The sequence below is a fragment of the Paroedura picta genome, chromosome 4 (genome assembly GCF_049243985.1).
Source record: "Paroedura picta isolate Pp20150507F chromosome 4, Ppicta_v3.0, whole genome shotgun sequence".
Classification (NCBI taxonomy): domain Eukaryota; kingdom Metazoa; phylum Chordata; class Lepidosauria; order Squamata; family Gekkonidae; genus Paroedura; species Paroedura picta.
In genome coordinates, this window is record NC_135372.1 from 86,603,665 (window position 1) to 86,611,671 (window position 8,007).

Sequence of the window (8,007 nt, forward strand, 5' to 3'; positions counted from 1 at the left end):
CCACCCTGAGGACCAAATGTGGGAACAAGTGCCCGCCAACGCAGAGGGTACACCACAGCCTGCTGGTTCGCCCATCTCAAAAGGAGGTGACTTCAGCCTGGATAGCTAGTCATCAGATAGTGATGCCATACCAGCAGCCTCTGCAGCCTTCTCTTCACTGTTGTTGCTGCCACCTCCAGCACTGACTCGGCTGCTGGCCGCCGTATGCACGCCATCTCTGGCCGTGGCATCAGCAGCTCCAGCGCCGATGCCTGCATCTTTGGCTTGTGTTTGAACTTGTGTTTGGCCGTGTTTGAACTCAGGCATTCCTGCCGGCAACGGAATGCACCCAAGTACCTGGAGGACTTTGTATGTAACTTGATAAGTGCTTATCTTTTGTTGCCAGTTACTGTTGTTGTGATTGCTATCTTTTGTTTCATTTCACTTATTCCAAAGGCGGGGGTTGGGTGGAATCATAGGAGGTTTTTTTGCACTCCATAATTTCCCATTTTCCATTTCATTGGAAAAAGGTAAAAGGCCTCCTTTTTATATTATACTAGTATCAAAGCTCATTTTAAAAATGGGCTTTGAAAGGGGCGGCAGGCAGGAGGAGGTGAGAGGGTGGCCACAGCTCCCTTTGGCCCACAAAGAGGGCTAAAGGGAGTGGAAAGTCCCCCCTCCCCACTGCTGGTGCTGCCGTGGGAGGCTCCCTTTGGCCTGGCAAGCACTCTCGCCGCAGTAACATTGCTTCCCAGGCTAAAGGGAGTGGAAAGCCCCCCTCCCCACTGGCAGCCCCCCCCCTCCGGCTCCCTACCAGCAGGAGTGTACCTGCAGGCCACAAAGCCCTGTCACTGCCTTTCTCCTCGTGGGTGACAATGGAGGCCGCAGCCACAAGGCTTCTAGCACGCAAGGAGGGAGGCTGGAAGCTGGAGGGGGAGGGCCAATTAGGGTGGACATGGACAGACAGGGCCCTGGACCGTCTCCTCCAAGGAGGCTGTTTCCCAAATATATAAGGGAGCAAAATAGTGTTAAGGATGTTTTGAGTGTGAGAAGCATTGTCTTAAGAAACATTTCAATCACTAAAAGAGCAAAGATGTTGTAGGAGATTTTTCTTCTCTAATGTTTCTCAAAATTTCTAATTTTCCCTTTAGAAAAGTTGAGGGGGAGTGCTTTAAAATATTTTTTTTTCAGGGCTTCACAGATATAAAACCCGCAGATAGTGATTAAGGAGCGGTGTCAAGGTAGCAGACGCAAAAGTGGAAAGCCTGTTCAAATGCAGAAAATGCAGATCACAAACTGTGACAAAACAAACGTATGCTAACAGTTGAGCAGGGGGAAATCAGAAAGTAGTACTAGAAATGTGTTCTTTAAATACATCAGAATCAGGAAACCAGCTGTTTCTTGTATTATTACAGGCTGATCAAATGCCACTGACAACTACATCATGCCTGCAACCAGAATAATTAAGTCACAGACCTATGCCTGCTCAATAGCAATATCAAAAGAGCCATAGAAGCAAAAGATAATGTAACAATACCGACAGCTGCCCCCATAGAATCTTGGGCGACTTTGCTGCCACCCACCAACCACAGCATGGCACACTGACTATGTATCCATGTGGATTATGGAATGCACCCAGCAAGCTACCTTGGCAGAGTGGGGATTCAAATCTAACTCTCTAAGATTCTATTCCATCTGCTACCCCACATTGACATTTCAGCGTAAGAAGGCAATTTTATTCTCCTTCTAAATAATTGAGATGCAAGGTACAGTGATGGGAAATGCAATCAATTCACTTCTCCAGACACTATTTTGAGGGGTTTGCCTAAACATCGGAAACTGCACACTTATTTCCCTTTAGCACCTGATTCCTAATATTGACAGCAACTCAGTGGGGCTTCATTAATTGTGTGTAATTATATCTGACAGCATATTGGGACCACTTTGTAGAAGCCACAGCTGTTGTTTCTAAGGAGGTGTATTTTCTGTTTTAACTGTTGTGCTTGTTGCCTGATAGGAGTCTCTCTGCAGTGCCCAAACAAACACCCATCTACAAATGACAAAGCAAACTATTTACTAACTGATTTTTGGAACATGATTTCCTAACTAAATTACAGTTTTGATAGTTGTGATGTTCTTTTCTGTCCTTGCTGGCTGTTTGAGTACTCTCAGAACATTATTTTCTCCATAACACTTCTCATGACATGAGTAGAAAGGAGATAGATGAAAAGTCTCATCCTGCAGTTGTTATGCTGGAACTAACAGCTTTGCCTGTTAGAATAGGACTAGGTCTAGTATTTTTTCTGTCATCAGATGATTATAAAAAGAAAGCTCTATATAAATGATAGTATAAGGAAAACATTGCATTAACAGAGTTTTACAGTAATGCTGCCAGCTGCCCCCTTCCTAAAGGCTCTGAAACTAGAATTCGGTGCCAGTGGCTTTGAGCAAAGATATTTTTAAAAGGAAGGATAGGTCCATCAAAGGCTACTAACCATGATGACTAAAGAAGAGCCCCATAGTCAGAGGCAGCAAACCTCTGAATACCAGTGCTAGAAGACAGCATCATGGAAAGGCCTTGGTCTCTATGCCCTGTTTGTTGGCTTTCTAAGACAACTGGTTGGTCGATGCGTGAAAAGTAGGTGGACTCAATGGACTACTTTCCTGATCTAGCAGGCTTTACTTATGTTAAGCATCTAAGTGCATCTCATTTTCTGGAAGCTGATTAGGTAAAGGAAGATATCATGATGCTAAGAAAGTGCTCTGTCATCTAAAGATAGCATCAGCTTTGTCATCATTGTGTTCCACAGATTCACTGATCATGTGCTTCTATATGCATGAGAGTAGCCCAGCTAGGGAATAGGGGCTTATCGCAGTTCTCCAAAAAAAGGCTCAGTGGTGGTAGGTCATGATTGAGAGTGCAGATGTCAGAAAGCCAATGCATGGTTAGATTTCTTCAGCTAATTTACCTTGCAGGGTTGTTGTGAGGATCAAATGCAATAAGAGAAAATCATGTACGCTGCATTTCACTTCTTACAGAAAAAGTGAGATTAGAAGGATAAAGATAACCTAGTTTGACCTCAATTTTTCAAGTAATTTTCAATTATGGTCTGCACTTTGAAGTGCAATGAATTATATAATGAATTATGTAAGCTTTCCTCCTGCAAGCTTGGTGGGCAGAGAGTGGTTGTTTAAAATAATTGGTTATTTTTTTTACTGTGTGAATAATTACTTCATGAATTGTTCATCTCTGCATGATATAAGGGTAATTTCTTGTCCACGTTGGTCAATGAACTGTGAGAAGTGGGAGCTGGATTAATGTCCTTCTATACACTGGTATGATCAGAATTAAAGTGATGGATCAGGTCTGGTGGAACCTCTGGATTAGTATGTATGCACATTTAGGTAACTGCAAAAGACATAAAATGGTGACTACAGACAAGGGGTTCTGTGTCTTTTGTGCCCTCTGAACTTTATTCCTATGATTTCCCTATTCTGCTATGTGGCTGACCTAGGGAGTCAATGTGAGCAGTACAATCACCATTCAAATTCCATATCTCTTAGTGTATTTGTTAAATGCTGAGAATTTTCTAGCCTGTTCCTTGAAGATACAAATAGGATTAAAAGAGTTAAGCAGGTCAACTAAGTGCTGCTTGCTCCCAGGGTACCATTCGGAACAGATGTGAGCATCTTGTGTTGTTCTGATGGTGTTTTGAAGGAGGATTAGCAATGTATACACTGTATACAAAGATTCATTAGAGTCTTGTAGTGCAGGAACTATGCACCTCCCTTGTTTGTGCAACCCTTTGATCTTAACCCCTGTCTAGAAATGAGGACGGGGAGGTGGGGAAGGGGTTAATGCTGTTTTATAGCTTCAGGAGCAGGATTTCATTGGGCACGTGGAGCAAGAGGGTGGAGCTGCAGAGGTCATGTTTTGCATATGGAAGACCATGTTCCTATGGAAATACTGCATTGGATCTAACCCAACTGATGTTTAAACAACAACAATAATTATTGAAAGGTAGGAAAATGGTTCAGAATTAGCAGTTTAGGCTGAAACATTGTAAAAACATAACACAGTAACATACTGACTAATTCTACAGTCTGTAGGGGTGGAAAATAAATCTTCATAGCATTATACACAATACTCTGTGTGTATATGGGCTGGTGAGAAAAGTCTAAGGTGACCAGATTGTCCCACTTTTGGAGGAACATCTGGGGGTACCTGGCAAATTGTACTTATGTTGAAATTAAAAATATATATATTACAATACTATTTTTGCATTCTATGCATTCTATGAAACTTTTTCTTGCCCCATATAGACCAAATTTTTAATCAAGAACCCCCCCCCCCCCGGGCAATGGTGTCCCGCTTTACCAATGTTAAAATCTGGTCACCTTAGAAAAGTCCTATGAAGGTGGGATGCATGTACAGGTGTCCTTTCTTGTAAATGTTCTGGAAACTAGACTTTCCTTACAGCAACAGAAGTACCATAAAAGGCCACATCAGAAAGTGGCCATTCTTCAGCCAGCCCACTTTACAGGTTGTCTTCTCTTCTGAAATGACATCTCTAGTAGAAATGCAGCACCTTGTTAGAAAACATCTTCCTCTCAACAGGGACAGTAAAGCCCTTTTGTTTCTGTTGCTGGGCAACCCGTCACAGAGGCTATCCAGAAATTATCTCCTAGCAATGCCCCTAAACCTAGACCCACTGTGTTGCGGTGGAGTGAAGCAGTCTACCAAAACTTTGTAATAAATAAAATATTTCTTAAAAGCTTTCACTTGCTGTCCGTGTGTTTTACTCCAAGCAATTATGCCTAGGATCATAGCCTCATAGTACAATTATACGTAGAATTATTACACTAGTGGGAGTTGCAGGATACAAATTGAATTATTAATTTTTTTTAAATAGTTGCATGGTTAGACAGGGATCCTAAGCCATTCTACTCAGGTATGTTCTATGGGTTCTAGTGCCAGGAAAGTGCTCTTAGGATTTCTCTGACAGTGTAGCATTTCAGCTGTGGTGGTACAGCAGTCACAGATGCAGAGAACACTTCACAGATTAGTTTGCAAGATCAAGGCCAGCTGTGTCACAAGCAAGCAAGGCTTGGGATATATTCAGGTGCTAAAACCATTACTTATATTTGCTTATCGGTTAATCCATTGCAACCGACAGCCGAGAAGGTAAGCCCAGTGCTGCTGTGCCCCTGTCACTTGGGATGGCGATGCTCTGTGGCCACTGCCGGAGACACCTGAAGTGCCCTTCCACTAAGCCTACTTGCAGGCAGAGAGAGATCGCTAGCTGTTGCTAAATATATAATGGAACTTGTCAACCTTTAAAGGAGAAAAAGTTATAATTAATCATCCAACTTTAGCAACCCAAGGTCCCTCATTTTCATTTTTAAGAATTGTATGGATCCCCAGGCTTAGTGATGTTTATTTATACTAGAAGAACAAAAAGAAACAATTTCTCTGAAGACAATGTGATCAGGTCCAACTTTTAAAGCAATCAGCTTTGAATATAATTACTTCCATATCCTGTGTTCAAAGGCAGGGTTGCTTAAATCCTCTTATTTTCTGCCAAGCTCTTATGCTTTAACCATTACACAAGGTAGTAATTCAGCAGGATTAGCTTTTCCTTCTATAGAAAGGCAGCAATGGGGAAACCTATACCTATTGAATCCCTGCCCATCATACAGGCAAGAATGTTGCCCAGCCTACAGCCCTTTTGTGGGTGAAGGCTACTATATGCAAACTGGATCCTTGCCTCCCTCATGGCTAGGTAACACCAGCTGATAATAGCTGGCCAGGATTAATAACCTCTTTCAGGAGGATAGGTAAGCTCCCTCCATTTTTAAGCATTGGCTGTATATCCTGTATTCATTTCCTTTTTTTTCAAACCAAACTTAAACCACACTTCAAACCAGGCAACATTGTGGACCTGTGCCTAATCTGCAGCTGCTGGCAGGGAGAGCGTCTCTAAGCATTCCCCAGTTCATTCATCTCTTGATGTATTTCAAGCGTGCTGCAGACCTGAATTTGGGAAACAGACTATATTAGCAGCAGCACTGGGGGATGGTCTGTAGACAAGGGGGGCACCTCCATGATAGTTCTGTTGGGTTAGTTACTCAGGTTTAGCCTGGCCATTTACTTTAAGGTATAAATCCTGGTGAGCCAGTGCTCTGGCCCAGAGCCAGCCTTCCCAAAGGCCTCCTCACCCCATTCCCCAATAGTTTCCATTTTTAATAGCTTAACAAAGTCTACTTTTTTCTCTTACTAAGTTCTCTTTATTTAAGTTTTCTCTTAATGACCTTAAAGGGAGGAACCCCGATTATATCTTACACTAAAAGTTTTGAGAACCCCCCAAATGTTGTTACTGTGTCTTTAAGGAAGAGATGCTTCTTAGCACTACATATAATTCTAACTACAAATTAGCGTAACAATCCAAGTGGAGAAACAGGCAGGATGTAAATGTAACAGGCAGGATGTAACAATGTAAATCCAAACTATTCATGCCCAGCAGAGATAAGGACTGTAATTTTAAAATATAGTATGCTTCCTGGTATCAATATGCTAGCACAAACTTGAGTCTATTCCAGGATAATTATGAGAAACTATGGACAGAGGTCAAAAAAGATTTTTAAAAATGGGAGACTCTCAATTTATCTTTTATGGGTAGAATATCCACCATAAAGATGAATATCTTGCCAAAAATTTTGTATTTGTTTCACAATATTCCAATTATTAAATCGGATAAGCCATTCAGAATCTGGCAGAGGGATTTGACAAGCTTTGTTTGGAGAGGGAGAAAACCTAGAATAAAAATGAAAATTCTTTGCGATGCTAAAAAGAGGGGAGGACAGGCATTACCAAATTTAAGGATGTATTTTGATGTATGTAGTCTGGTTTGGATAAAGGAATGGATAGTTTTGAGAGAACAGAGATTATTAACATTAGAAGGTGCAGGCTTGAGGTTTGGTTGGCACGCATATTTATGGTATGAAAAAGAGAAAGCAAATAAACAATTTTTGCATCATGTTATAAGATTTGCTTTATTTAAGGTTTGGAATAAGTATAAAAGAAAATTATATTCTAAAATTCCTTTATGGTTGTCACCACAGGAAGCTCTGTTCAGAGGGCAAGCAACATCAGAAACTAAATGGTTAAATTATAAGGATATAACTGAGACTTTTACTCAAGAAGGAATAATGCAGTTGAGAATTAAATCTCACGAGAAATTAGCGCAAGAATATAAATATGTAGACTGGTGGCTATATAGACAGATTAAGGACAGATATGAAAGGGATAAGAAGCTATGGGATTTGAAGTTGAAAAATCACAATTAGAGTTATATTTATGTAAAGATGATAATCATTTAATCAAGAAGATGTATGAATTATGTTTATTACTGTACACGGAAGATGAGGTGGTTAAAGATTTTATGATTGTTTGGGCAAGAAATCTTGGTCATAACATTCCATTGGAAACCTGGCAAAAAATGTGGAGTAAAGATCTGAAATTTACGAACAGTTATTATATTTAGGAAAACTATTATAAAATGCATTACTGTTGGTACATGACTCCGCACAAATTATCAAAAATGAATAAAAGTCTATCGGACAAATGTTGGAAATGCGGGGAAGTGAGAGGGACAATGTTCCATATGTGGTGGACATGCAAAAGAGCAAGACACTTTTGGCAGGATATCCACAAAGAAATTTCAAAAATCTTTAAGGACTCTAGCTCTAAATACTGAAGCTTATCTTTTAGGTTTTCTGGTAAATGAAAAAGATAAAAAATATGGAGAGTTATTTAGATATTTGACAACGGCGGCAAGGATAGTCTGGGCAAAAAAATGGATTGATTGGCAGTTGAAAACATTGGAAATTGCTCAGATGGCAAAATTGACAACCTATGTTGAAGATAAACTAATAACGGACTTTAAGACAAAATGAACTTATGGATAGAGTATATTAGAAAAAAGTATAGTTGTGGATTTATGACTATTGGTTATGATTTATAATTTA